Source organism: Mycetomoellerius zeteki, unplaced genomic scaffold, assembly GCF_001594055.1.
Source record: "Mycetomoellerius zeteki isolate Tzet28-1 unplaced genomic scaffold, Tzet1.0 scaffold69, whole genome shotgun sequence".
NCBI lineage: Eukaryota > Metazoa > Arthropoda > Insecta > Hymenoptera > Formicidae > Mycetomoellerius > Mycetomoellerius zeteki.
Window position 1 is genome coordinate 861,547 of NW_017257708.1, and position 15,350 is coordinate 876,896.

Genomic DNA, 15,350 nt, shown 5'->3' on the forward strand with positions numbered 1-15,350 from the left:
TTCCCGTTTGGCTGCGTTCACTGCCAATGCCACCAGAAAATCGGCGATAGCAACACCGACAGCGCTAAAGACAGCCAGTGCGGTACCGACATCGCTCATTTACTTTGGCTCGCTTCGAGTCGGATTTAATTACTGGATTCGTCGCGGTACGCGCGGAAGCGCGGGACAGACGCGGAATGGCTGGGGAATTGCATTATGGTTCCGTCGCGAAACGTAAACGACGAAATTTATTTCGCTCGCGATACTCGGCTGTCTCGGTGCGCACAGATCGAAATGACGCTCTGTACGTGTAACGAAAGATTTATTCGGTTGCTTGCTTTAAATTTGTTTTTTGCTTAGGAAGAAGCAAACGTAGTTTTGAAACAGCGAACGTAGTTTCAGAATGATAGTCGTCATAATTATAATTTGATGCAAAAAGATCTCTGCAATATGGAGAATTGTGTTAATTTTATTTGTAATATTCACTGTGTATATACAATAAAGGAACAATAGATATCAGCACATTGACTTCAGTAGAGTTAGTTACATAATTATTTTTGCGGTTTGTTGTATCATGTTTTGTAGCAACATGTTATAATATATTTCGTCTCAGATATACAGTTTATGAAAAAGAATATATGCATATTGTAAAGTATCGTGTATAGTCTATTGTAAAATGCAAAATGCAGTCGAAACTGTTACCGGTACATATGTGTGGGGATATGAAAATATATTTGGAAACAAACTTTTTTATTTAGGATCTCAGAAATTAACGATGCGTAACAAAATGAACAAACGAAGCAATAGTGAAATTCAGGTGTGTTAATTGCGAGACACAATAGCTATTCTTGTCCACATTTTTTTTTAACTACTGGCCATTTACTACATTTACTTTCACATAAAGTTACCAACGATGCAGCTGTTGTCGATTTTCCAGATGTATTTGCTTTTAGCCTTTATTTTCGCTATACGAACTGAAAACGTTTCGGAGTAGGCAGTGTTGCGTCGTAGACGACGAGAAACAAAGCCGCGCAAGACAAAATACGAGAGAAAGAGTTAGGTACCGGAGAGTTTTCTTCGTAGCAAGTCCACGTATTTTCGAACAGAGAGTCGGGTGTAGTGACCGGAAGTTCGTCGCAACGGGTTCCTCGAGGGGCCATTCCGATGATGGATCGCGACTCTTGTGAACAAAGTTCAGTCTCGAGCTGCGCGCGGAAGAGAGACTCTAAGGAAGAAGTACTCTTTAAGGTATTACACGGCGTCGATTCACCACGATTTCGGGAACTTTGAGTCACCGGCAGAGACAGTCTTTGTTCTAACGCACTCTGAGATCTCTATACAGTATATCTTGAAATAGAAAACGAGAAATACTTTTCTGTCGTGCTATTATGTTAATTGTATAGTCATAATTACACTGTTAATTTCATTTTTGCTGCAGCCCTAACTATACATTTTTCTTTTTTCATCTTTATCAGTTTTTTGGCATTTATGTTGACATATATAGTCAAGAGTATTATTACTACGATTATTATCGCAGCAAAAAGAATTATGGAACACTTATTCATATTTATTTTACTTTTCAATTATGGTCACAAATTTTAAACACTTTTTTCTCAGTGTAGAATATAAAGGATGGTATTAAAAATTAATATCCAAATTTAATATTTTCACCAATCCTTAATTGAGTTATGTGCAAGCGTTCTATGAGTTATTAATTGAACGAAATGTAAATCTCAATCTTGATATATCGTTTACAATATCAGAGCTTGAGTGTGCTTTCTCGTTATCGTCGCGATAGATTTGAGAGGAGAATGACTGCGTTTCCGCGGATCAGTCGCCGGAGGAGGTGCCGGTCGGTGCGATAGGTCGGTATACGCTTCGTATCAGAAAATGATGATGCAGCTACGCCGTGTGATGAAAAATGGCGGGTTCGAGTGAAGTCACTGGAATGAAATGCATGGATTGGTTTAGCCTGGGGCTCCTGCCACGGAACTGGCATAGACAGCAAGTGATGGATTACCGAGCACGACCGTTCTGCGAGTTCCCTCGACGTGTTCGCGCTCTGAAGACTCTCCCCGTCTCCCTTGCCCTTATGTTTCGTACGTCACTCCGATGTATTCTACCAACACGTTCTCACACTCTCCCTTTCTCTCTGTCTCTCTCTCTCTCTCTCTCCCTTCATATAATCGTCAGGATTTTTCCTGCTTACGCGTTAAGGTTAGATACGCACGAATACCTATATATTTGAAAATTTCATCACGATATTTATCGTCACAGAAAAATTTATGAATGATAAATATATGTATATACACTGCCGGAAATTGAAGTCCCAACACCATGAAGAAGTTGTGCTAGATGAATGAAAGTTACACAGAATGTTTGTTTACATGAGTTATTATATTGATATCTATTACAAGGTCATAATTCGCAGGATACGAGTGTAGCGCCATATAAACATTAAGTATGTATATTCCGACTTAATACCCACTGTAATCATCTCTATGTTAGTATCACTGTGAAAGGCTGTGATTGGACGACGGCTGCGGGCTCATCCACAATCAACAATGACCATTGCCGATCTGACACTACAGGTGCAGCAGGCGTGGAATGCCATTCCACAAGATGACATCCGACTCCTCTACGATCGGATGCATGCACGTTTAGAGGCCTGCATTCAACATAGAAGCGACTACAGTGGGTATTAAGTCGGAATATACATATTTAATGTTTATATAGCGCTACACTCGTATCCTGCGAATTATGACCTTGTAATAGATATCAATATAATAACTCATGTAAACAAACATTCTGTGTAACTTTCATTCATCTAGCACAACTCCTTCATGGTGTTGGAATTTCAATTTCCGGCAGTGTATATAAACATATTATAAACAATAAACATATTAAATTTTAGTTAGAGTATTTTTAACATTATCCATTTTTTATGATAATCATCGATATTATAATTATTAGATTGATTAATTACCTTGTTAGTACTCTTTATAATAAGTCGGTGTTATATGTATAAATGTTTTATGATGAATTTTCTTGAACGACTCTTACTGCACGAGTATTACAGAATGATGTCTTCAGAATAATGTGTTCAGAATAACTGAGTCATATTGGAAGTGTTTGCATCATGACTTCCACCCATGGTGGAAAGATTACATGGTGTGCTTAGAGTCCTAGATAACAGAGATACGACATTGAGCGGGTTGGGCTAGGTAACCTATTATATGCAGCCTATTCACCGAGCGATTGGTTCTTACTTACGGATCCATAAGTATTGTACAAAGGATAACCAATCGCACGGTGAGTAGGCTGCATCCTGAAACCCGAAAAAGTGTTGCAACTTTTTATAATCCATAAGTGTACAACATCCGAGAGTTATCGGTATCGTTAAGTAGCGACAGTCACTGAAAACTGCGTTTTTTTCCCAGAATCAACCTTGACCAGACCTTGTCATTGGCTGTCGTTAGTTATCGATACCGACAGTAATCGATTATCTCTAAAAAATTTTCATAAACTGACAAGGAAAGATACGGAAGTACTCTGATTTTGACGAGTTTGTAATATGTTATTCTCTAGATAAATATAAGCGACACGTATTTCTTTATATGCGCCCTTTTAGGAGGTCAAACACCCTTTAGAAAAAAATCGGTTTTTCTCTTTCGAAGCGAATATCGCCAGAACTGTAAGATAGAAAAAACTGATAGAAAAAAATTTTTACAATGAAAATTGAATGGCTTTAAGAGTACTTTAAAACTATAATAAAAAAAATTTTTTTATTATATTTCTAAAGTACTTTTAATGCCATTCAATTTTTATTCTGAAAACTTTCTATCTCTTACAGTTCCGACGATACAGTTCGCTTCGAAAGCGAAAGTTATTTCTTTAATCAAATGTGGTCGTAAGCGGAATTTTAGTCGTGTAGTTAATCGTGCATGAACTATAAGTATTAATGTAGAAAGAAGTTTCACTTCTCATTTTGTGAAAATTTCCGAGAGACAGAACTGATTACCGTAGATGTATAGAATACAGACTCAGGTATAACATTCCTGTGCATGCGTAGTAGTGAATACGGCCCCATGAGTGAATTTGGGCCAAAATTTGATTGGCTATTCCAGTATGCTATCGCCATTATACACAATGTTACACTTATTTTCTTATTTCATACCAACAACAGTTCAATGCGTATTACATCTCATCTCTCTTCCTCTTAATATCTATTTCTATCAATGTAGATTAATTTTTAATCTCGATTCAATTTATTCTTTATCTTTTTTTTATTTGAAAAAAGATAAAAAGTAAGTTAAACTGAGATTAATTTATATATTGATAGAAATAGGCAACTGTTGACACTACTGCGAAGTTTAACCATCGGTTAGCTTAATCTGAGATTGATGAAAGAGGCCCTAAAGTCTGTCACATTACGCATTGGAAACTGAGGATTGTGAATTAGAGATAAGAGTTCGACCTGTCAGATATCTAATTTTAATTTTATTCCGTTTTGTTCTAATTGGCTGAATTTTACAGGATTGTCACGAAACTAAAAATAAGAAAAATCAAGAAATTGTCATGGAAATCAGGAAAAAATCAGGGAATTTTACGAAACTTCCTGAAAAATTAAAATTCTTGACTTTTAATTTTGGAATACTATCAACTTAACAATTAAAAATGTAAGCAATGTCAGCGACATTAATAGTGATTTACATTTCTATGTTAAATGATCTCTTAACAAAATATTTAACGGTTTCCAAATCAGAACGAAAAAAAATTTTAAATAGATAATATTGAAAGTAAGAGAAAATCATGAAATTTTGTTTGGAAATCAAGGAAAAGTTATGGAATTTTTGGATGAGGAATTTGTGACAACTCTGTTCTAATCTTCAATTCACAATCCTCAATCTCCAATACATAGTGTAACACGGGTTTAGTGCGTGACGCCACTATTGGCGGTACCCCTTATCACTAGTAATCTCCAAGCACGCTGTTGCATCAAATTTGAGTGAACATAACTTGTGAATACGATAGCAACTTACAATAGAAATGTAATAAAACGCTCAATATAAGATGCGATTTAATATACCGCTCGATTTACTTTATAGATTATTTTGATAATTAATTTGAGATGTCTTGTATTGCCTTTATTTATAATTAATCGACACAATTTTGTATTTGATCCAACGACAAAATCCATTTATAGTTTTCTCTCTCTTTCATGTCTTCCTCTTTCTTTCTATCTCGGCATGAGTGTATGTATATCACATCTCTTTATAGACCCTCTATCAAAAATTCCTTCGTTCTTTAAAAGCATTCTCGCGTGTCTTACGCACGTACACATGCGTAAAGCAGATCGATTACGTCGCCCTTCCTTATTTAGTGCCCTCGTGAAACGATTCACGAGTCGCTCGTAAATTTGGCAAAATGCTCTACTTGCTAGATGTTCATTTTGACGCGTTCCACTAAACTGATGTCGCGTCGACATCCTATCCCTCTCTTTAGACACAATGAAATTCACGTGCTGCCGAAGTATAGAGTCGACCCTTCCTACTCCACGAAGAAATTTCGGGGATTCGTCGTGGCTCTTTTACCTCGACATTTCCCTCTCTCGAACTTGACATTCGCCTTTTCATCATGGCTGCTCTCGATGCGCCGATTCGTTTTGATCGTTCTTCCATTAAAACAGTTTCCTAGTCGTATTCTGATATACACACCCTTCCTTTGAAGTATGCCTACGTTCTCGAACCTTTAAACGTATCATTGGACGATTACCATAGAAAAATAAGTTTCGAATAAATTTTACAAACGTTTGTATAAATAAAACTTTTTTTTAGAACTTATATATTTATTATTAGATAGATATAGTTTGCTGTCCATTTATTATTTTAACACTTAAATGAATTAATTTTATATATTAAATATTAATATATATATATATAACATATTAAACATTGATATGTATAACTTTATTTCGATTCATTGAAATAAATACAAAGTTTGTTGATGTACATTTAAATATTTAGAAACCCATTGAACTAGAAAACGTATTTCACCGGTATATAGTCTGGTCGTAATTTCTCTTGGAGAAAACTTTGTTCATTTCGTAGTGACCGCCTAGCTGTTCGCGAATACGCTTTACTCAACGACGTGCGAGACGTATGGTCATTTGCGGCGCGGGTCGAATTTCGTCCCCTTTCGTATCACGAAAGTTGGAGCAAATTTCTCGTGCAAACTACAAAGACTCGGTCAATGTTTCGTGCCGTGTCGGTCAGACCTTTCAAGATTGACGTTTATTTTCTCGTTGACGCCGTTTCCGATCGTTTTGATCGGTCATCCTTAAAAAATAGTCACTCTTTCGCACACACATGCACACACACATACGTGCACATACACAGTAGCTCTTTCAATCGGTTCTCTCTCGGTCACGGTATCCCTCAGCGGAAGACCACTTTGACGTTATCTTGCTCGAGCTAGGGTTATCTCGTGAAAGCGGCTTTGAAGGCTCGCGCGTAAATAGGCACCTCGAATAAATGATGATGCTGGAATAGGACAGAGGAAGATTAGACGGGGAGGAGGAGGCCGCATTACGAAGATATCGCTTCTTCTTCCTTTGTATGGTAAAGTAGCGTCATGGCATCTAGGGGAAAATCTTCGTACGGTCGACCAAAAATGGAAAAGGATGGCTTATCAGCCATCCAGCGCAAAGCAGCGCGAAAGAAGAGAAAGTAATGGAGTGACGAGAATGATTAATTTGAATAACTTGAATGATAGATGTGATACTGTGATTGAAATTCAGTCTTCTTCTTCTGTTTTGTATTGTTATTATTATCGGTATCAAATAGAAAATTCACGAGATTGTGTGTGTTGGTGCTTAGGTGTAATTATCTGGAAAATTAAATAAAAGCTGAATTAACGGTAAACTGGAGCTCTCGTTGCATCGACGAGAGAGATTGCGGCACCGGGGAATTCTATTAATTATTAATTGACAAGTTTGTGTTCCGTCATAGAAAAGAGGGTGAAGGTAGATGAAAACTTTCGACCAACTTATTGGCTGTAATTGCGATTTATAAGTTGTCGATGATGAGGGTTTTCTCCCCTTCAGTCTTCACGATTTGTCTTCTTCTTTCTGTTTCATTCTTCGTGAGCGATTCACTCCGCTGACTCGTTCCGTTACTCCTGAATGCTTTCCTGATCGGAAAGTCGACCGTGTCATCCGATCACAAGGAAGCGCGTAGAATTTCCTTAAAAAATGTCAAGGGCGTGCGCAATACTTGTCGAAGAAGTGCAATATGATCTGGTTTCAACCTTGTTCGCGTGATAGGTAAGGTAAATCTCGCGGAAAGATCGCATAGCCACGGTTACAAGTATGAGTGCAGGCAGGCATCTATTATTATGCATCGCGATTGAGTTCAAAAGTTTACTTGGCGTTACGAGAACAGCAGTATGAACACGTGATGACGGAATGATGTCGATATCAGATATCATGATTCGATACGACGTTAGCATAAATTAACAGTATAGTTATGTACGCAGCAAGAAATACTATACGGTAAATACTATACTTAAAAAAAATCCGATGTTCATATTGTAATATCGTACCTTAGACATTACTGATTTTACGAAAGTAGATAAATTTAATTTTTATGTGGAAATAATGAAATTTTAACACGACGACTGCTATATAATAACGATATACCGAGTCGATATTTTATAACAGATTCTATATCGTTTATACGTAACACTCCGTAACAGCGCTTAAAAATATTATGGCTCGATAAAGATCGCTTCGAGCATAATTTTGCAGTTATGCTCTTCGATAAACTTCCGTCGACTTATCGCCTCGTAAATATTACTCCGGTGAGTTTCGACCGAATTCAGTTGGCAGTCGACGTGTTAAGCGTACAGGTTTTACTCGTCAGAGTCGCTTTAATTCTGCCGCGTAAATTTGCAGAAATTCGTCCGAAATTATCTCCACTTGCGGCACTCGATGAACCGCAAAGTGCTGCGGACGCATAACTTTCGAAAGTGAAGTTTCGCGAATTTCCTGCCGCCATTGGCGCAGCTCTTGTAACCACCGGAAAACGAGGTGGTTGCAGAAGGTGTGGGAGGGATCGAGGGAAGGGTAAGCTCGCGTACGGAGTTTCCGGAGTGATACATCAAAGTAGATAAGTAGTCTAGCACGAGCGCACACGCGCAATGCCAGGTGGGTTAACGTGAGTGCAAGATAACGCAGAGTACACACAACTGTAGCGCTGTAAACGCGTATGTAAAGTACACGCGGATAATGTAGGTTGTTGCGAGTCGAACTAGTACACGAGTCGGACGCGTTACGTATGCTGATGTACTTTCAAACGGTTATTAAGAATTAATAACCGTCGATCGCATGTTACAAGATTACGTGAAAGTGCTTCGTTGAGGTTTTTAGCCTGCTCTTACTGCCTGCTCAAAAAAAATTCTGCAGTGATTGAGGAGAGATCTTGCAGACTTTCAACAGCTCTTCATTCCTCCAATCAATTCTCACAGCTTTCCTTCGAAATTGTAATTTCCATATTTGTAAAACGGTTAATTTCTAAACTTCTTCTCAGCGCTATACGATACTTTTTAACGCACAAGCCTGTGGTTGTTGAATTACATTTCATCTTTCGATTACATGACGCTTTAACTAGAATATCGGTTGATTTATATTTGGAGATGTTTGTAGGTCAGAATACACCGATGTTTGACAATTATAACGATCATTAGGCTGCATTCTGCGAATGTCATCGTGCAATAGTATCTAGGGATTTCGTAGTATTAACGCGACAAATTAGGTCGATCTTCGAGGCGGAAGTGCTCGTCCTATCCGAGTCAATAATGCCGGTCGTGTACCGCCGAGATTGCCAAAGGCACGTTCACCGGTGTCAGACGGTTGGCGTAAATGCCGATAGGTATCGATATTCTCAGCAAATATACTGGGTGATAGTCGGAGGATACGCTACGATCGTGACCCGTATGACTGTTACATCGACGAGAAAGGCCATTCTATTCATTATAAGTGCATGCGCGTGTGTGTAAAAAAATTTCATGAACAGTGGAACGAAAGGATAAGAAAATAATAGCTCACATGAATAGAATTAGATATTACATTAAAATACTAGCAATTTATCAATTAGTTAAATCTCTATCACGTTATTAATTATCTTGCACACGATAGATTCGTGTAAAAATCTTTTCGTAAAAAGAAGTTATGAATTAAGCATTCAGATATATTCGAAACAAAGAATAAGAATGCCCTTAAATGTAGCGTGCGAATATCTGCAGATGTAAACGTTAATACGGCGTATATGATTCCGTTCGAGGTAGTCTTTGGAGGATTAACAGACTTATTTAGACGTTGCTGCCAGGTGCAGCTAACATGCGGCAGGTGATGCGATCGCTTCGGGACTTTTCACGGTCTTCAGCGTATATATATATATATATATATATGCATCTGTATATATATGGATGAACGAGATACTGTTGAACGTATACGGGTCGTCCTTGTAGAGACCAGATTGTAATCATAAATATTCGATGTTAGATTATCTTGAAGATCATGATTCCCATTAAATACACTTTGTCTTTTCTAAAAGGATTCTTTTCAGATTTTCTGTCTAATTAATTAATACCATACGAACTTGTGTTCTTGAATATTTTATGTTCTCTTCCTTTTTTTCTTTCTTTTTCTCTCTGTATTAAGTGAACAACGTTATGCAAACATGTCATGGTTATATTAGATTTTTTGTAAAAATACTGAAGTATCATTTTAGAATTATTTAGAATTATCACATAATTCACTACCATTAAATTAATGCATTATAATTTTATGAGGATGATTTTATGCGAGGATTATGTGACAATCGTTCGACGCGTGAATTTGACCGGTATCTTCATTCAGACATTCCGCAAACGTCATCATGAAACAGTCTCTGCCGCCGACCTTAAATCGCCAGGTACATACCTTAACGCCACAATCGTACGCGCGATAATCCTTCATCAGGAGGGAATGTCACAGCCGGAGCTGGCAATAACTTTACTGACGTATATACGGCCGAGGTGTCCATAAACGTAGATAGTCGTATCCCTCGCACGACGAAATACACGTATAATTCTGCGACGATGCACTTCTCATGCGTTCATGTCCATCAAGTCGGGACGCTTGCTTGACGTTATATCGGTACTTACCACGGCATGGGCATGCTTCAACGAGCCTGTCAGGCGCACACCTTATTCCTCCAAGCCTCATAGTTTAGGACAACAAGTTAGGCTTAAGTACGAACTGACGTCACGATTTGACTCTTGTAATATTCACCTTGGGCGATGGCAAAAAGTCAAAGAAGTTCGTAGATTCACAGAAATAATCGGATTAGTAATATTTTGCACAAATAGAACTTCATGTAACGATATCAATGAAAAGCGGTACATGAAGTGCGATATGTATAGATATATATGTATAGATATGTATGTAGAATGTAATTACCGAACTTCGCAGAAGTCATAAATAATCAGCTCATCATACATTTTAGTGGTATATACTGACTCAGGCATTCAGGCATTCGGTAATCCAGACTTGTTATACGGCCGCTTGTGGTCGTAAAACCAGCGGCGGAATAAACGGCATTGGATTACGCGACGTCTTATGAACCGCGTCTCGAGAACCGCCGTAAATGTATTATTAAAAGTTTCCGTATTACAGAGAGAGAGAAAGAGAGAGTCGGCGGTTTAAGTTAATCGATGAAGGTCGAAGATCGTACCATATATGTTCAACGCTTTTTTCGAATAACGTCGGTTTTAGTGGGAAGGATCTATAAGTCATGGAATATTTAGCCGACCGAAGGCAAACGAACTCGAAACTATAAAACCTAAATGAAAAAGAACTGAGACGTTCGTTTACACTTATCGCCGTCATTTACAAGAATTTATCGCGGGAAAGGGTTACCGATATATTTCGATGCTTAAACCTACATCATCGAAATTTACGGCGAACATTTGTTAACTGTAATTCGAAGCACGACTATTGAGCGAAAAGGGAAGATTAGGTGACATTTCGCTCGGAGCAACTCGATGCACCGCTGCGGCGAGAGAGAGAGAGAGAGAGAGAGAGAGAGAGAGAGAGAGAGAGAGAGAGAGAGAAATATTACATCGCGTTAAGGAGTTCTCGTGATGGGTGGCATTGCTTCAACGAAATCCGAAAATATTTCCTCTACTTTGATGTAATTATAGTGACATGTAATCAGGTCTCGCGAATGCAGCCGTGTTCTCTTAAAATGTTAACGACAAAACTTTGACGGATCATTTTTCAGACCGGCACACAGCTTCCAGTATTTACACAGTCAATAAAAACTTTTGCTTGTGGCACATCATCATTATTTCTAGGTCATAATCATATTGTATGTCGTATGTAACTTTTTTACAGAGATATATGCTCGAAACTTGCATAATGTTTTATTAAAAGTGATTCATTTCATTTATGAACAAAAGTAGAAAATTGACTTAAACATAAACAGCATATACTATCGAAAAAATATGAACTTTTTTCAAATACTTTTAATTAAACGTCCAATATATTTGATTTTGTATTTGTTATTGGTTTTATATTTTTGTAAATTTTAAATGTTACACATGTATATTTTGTACAAATTGTACATAAGTTTTTTTATCGTTGAGTCCTCTCTTCCTCCTCTATACGTGTTTTAGTGTCTGTATGATCGATCAGGAATGAACTAGGGCGATCACAATCGTTTCCCGTTTACGTTCGTCTTGGTAAGATCTTCACGCCGTTGAAAAATATTCACTACGTGACGAGTAAACCTTAGCCGATTCGTTGTTCGTAGAAAGTTCTGGATCTCGTGGAAGATAAACTCGACTTCAACTGCATATACACGCGATGTGTCGGATTTAAATTGCTAAGACATTTCGATTTATCGTGATACCTGAAAATGCAATCAATGTTTTCTTTTGAATTTTTTTCTGATAACTGTTAATTATCATAACGAAATAAATTACTCTCCAAACATACCAAAAGTTATATTAATGAATTATTACCGTAATTTCAATTATAAATTTATGCAGCTGCGATTAGATGTCAAACAATAATTTTATTCTTCAAATGTCTCCGAGTTTAGCTAAGCCGAAACTAGTCTTTACTAAAATTGGATATATGAGAACCGTTTCGGGAAAGATCCAAAATTTATTCACATACATTTTTAATCAGGTACTGGTTAATAATGATAGAAATCGAAAATTTTAACAAAAATAAATGATCGAAAAAGCATTAAACATTTAAATTTGAATTTCAAGTTGAATTAGTATTAATGATAAATTTAGAATGATACCGGGTCCAATTTTGTCGCACTGCGACTTGGTATCAGTTCTTGTCGATGTAAGTCAAATTGTTCGATGCGTTCGAATATAGTTGTATCAAATTGCAGTGCGAATGTAGAATACAGTTGGAAGAACGTTTAATCGAGATTACTTTACTTTTCATTTACGCCGGAAAATCTTTACCCGGCTTCCCTGAGGACCGATTGACCTCTCGTAGCGGCACGAAAACTGCGGATCTCGCGGGAGATAAACTCTACGTAGTTGGAGCGTATACTATATACACACAAAGTGCCGGGTTTATATCGACTTGGTGTATACGTATCGTCTTACGTAGAACGTTAAAGCCGCGCCGGGTAAACGCGGAATCTCGCTCTCCTTCGTCGAGTATCGCTTACACGCGACCGTATAAACGGGAAATGACGGGGTACTACGAGGCAAACTGTGTGCTAGCGCTTTTTCCCTTCGCAAATTCCCGTTTCCACATCCGTCAGGATATCTTTATCTTCCTCTTTCTCTACCAAAGCGCGACCAAGTTTCATAGGTTCGTATTTCCTTGGCTCATACGCGCAACAATCTTGCTTGTAATTCTACTAACATAATAATAAGTGTCTATTTATTATTTTTTTATAATTAAAAACTGTATAAATAATAGCTTTTATATTGTTTTTCTATGGTTCTGTAGCACCTATATTTTTTACATGCTCGAATTGCGTGTTATATATTTTTGCATTAAGATTCTCACCTTAGACTAATTTTTGTATTTAATTTTTTGCGATATTTAATTAGTATATTTTATTTGGAATAATCGTGCTTTGACCTATCCAATTTCAGTTTTTTCACATTACTTTTTGTCAAATCATTCTATTCTTTTAATTGTTAGACAATTTTTAAAGAAATTCATTTCATGAGAAGAAATATTTTCAAGACAAAAGTCGTTCAGCAATCCAAGACAACTGAAATGTCTGAGAAAGAGTGCATGTCATGACATACGCGAGAAGACAAATTGTAAAGGAGGTGCGACACAGCACGTATATCACTGTCCGCCAATGTATTTCAGTGTGGCCACGTGTCAATTTAAAAATTTAATACTTACTCTCTAGTTGTACGTATTACCGACACGCGAGACGCATAGTAAAAGTTATTTAGGCAGTAGTAAAAATTGTAATTCGGTTACCGCCTAGCAGTTTTTCAAGCGCGCACATAAAATTTGACATAAAGCTCTTTCGCCCCCTATTTATCTGCAACCTCTGGTTGCTGAACTTTACGGTGGTTATAAAAAATGATTTCGATCCATTTACAGACAAGGCGATAAATTTTTGGTCCACGCCAAAGTACTCCCATCGCGAGATTGCCTTCTCGAAATATCGCGAGGTCATGAGCTTGTTTCCTCATATAATATTTTCCGTCTTCTGTGAAAGACGTCGAATCGTCTTCTGTGAAAGACGTCGAATCGTCTTTGCTTGCTTATCGAGCTTCTCGTTTAAATTGTGCGTTTAAAATGATTCAGCTGATTGACCCGATGTTGCGCATTTGTAACGTTACGGTGTGACGTTTCATAAAGAAAATTTAAAGAGGGTCTCGATATAGAGGGTGACTTGCACCAGGTGTCGCGACAGTTACTTTTAAAGGGGTTACTTCGAGCGTAACTGTTATGAAGTGCGCCCTTTCTCTATGCTTGCACTTCGCCACCCTCGTGGTGTGATATCGTGCGAAATTATTATTATACGAAACAATTTTTACGAACACTTTCTTTGCTATCCGAATTTACTCGAACTTCGTTTAATCGTAATATAAGGACTGTTCTTTTCAACTAAATTTCTTGCACGATTTATCTTTCTTCCTTTTCTCTTCACATTGAAGAAAAAAAGAGAAAAGATGGATCGTACAAATAAGAAATTCAACTAAAAAGGGCAGGCCTATAAAGATAAGTGAAAAGACATGATGTTAACATAATCCGCGCTTGTGTCGTAAAAAAATGAATTCTTTATATATACGTAATTATTAAAATAAGTAATGTCATGAAAAATAAGAAGAAATATCCCTAGTGAGAAAGAATCAAATTCAATATTATTAAAATTTATACTAAATCTATGTTTCAATTCTAAAAAGTTAGACCATCTATTCCCATATCTGCTGGCGCAGCAACTTAAAATAATGAAAAGAAAGAAGCAAAAACGGAAATATAAAAATGGGTCAAAGATTTAAAAGCGCGGCTTGGGCGGTTCAGTAAACTGAAACTAACACTGCCATCTTGCCAAAAGCGGAATGTGTGTAGGATGCATGTATGCAAGATGTTTTTCTTTCAACAACTACCATTGCTGGCAACAGCTCCGACCACTTCCGACTATCTGACTTTGGCGTGGCAAGAGGTAGCTAGGGAGATAGAAAGTATCCCCTATTCACCGCAACCACGTTGAAAAATTTAGTTGGACGTAACGAGTACTAGCCGAGTAGATGAGGTCAGGCCGTTACTTTTTTTCTTCATGATGAGGCAACGTTCGTTATTCTCAGCTCCTTTATTGAGGCTGCTCATGTGAATCTCGAGAGCTTTTAAACAACTGATCTTAAAGATCCATCATGAAATATTTAATTAGCGCAATATTTATAGTACATCTGCAATATTTATAGTGCGTTCCATATGCTAATAGCAAATGCATTTGTTCCATAAGAGATTATAATAAGTAAAAAGGTATAAAAGGAGACAAGCAGAAAATATCAAGTATATATCACATTAATTTATTAACAGTTCTATTAAAAGTCATATTCATAACTTCAATACTTATCATTAAATGATACATGAAAAGATACAGCAGATATAATACACTATTGCAAAAATATGTAAAGTTCTTAATTAAACATGAACGAAATGGAGAGATCTGAATACTCAGTGTACGCTGCTGAATATGCACGAGAACAAAACAATGTGAGACGACACGATGCATGAATGCATCGGTGTAGTACATTCCACTAGCAAGTTATCCATATCATCGACAGTGTATTACGTTATTTTTTTTGGGCGAGACGAT

At 37.3% G+C, this 15,350-nt stretch overlaps 1 protein-coding gene and 1 long non-coding RNA gene across 2 annotated transcripts in view; both read right to left on the reverse strand.

The window, feature by feature from the left end:
• Ten-m (teneurin transmembrane protein Ten-m) overlaps positions 1-15,350 on the reverse strand; it is a 570,328-nt gene that overhangs the window by 248,890 nt on the left and 306,088 nt on the right. The window lies entirely within an intron of this gene.
• On the reverse strand, positions 1,683-3,072 carry LOC108729004 (uncharacterized). Its single transcript, XR_001936913.1, has 3 exons — positions 2,966-3,072; positions 2,000-2,215; positions 1,683-1,922 (listed from the first exon to the last, which is right to left on the reverse strand). It is a non-coding gene; the product is annotated as an uncharacterized lncRNA (long non-coding RNA).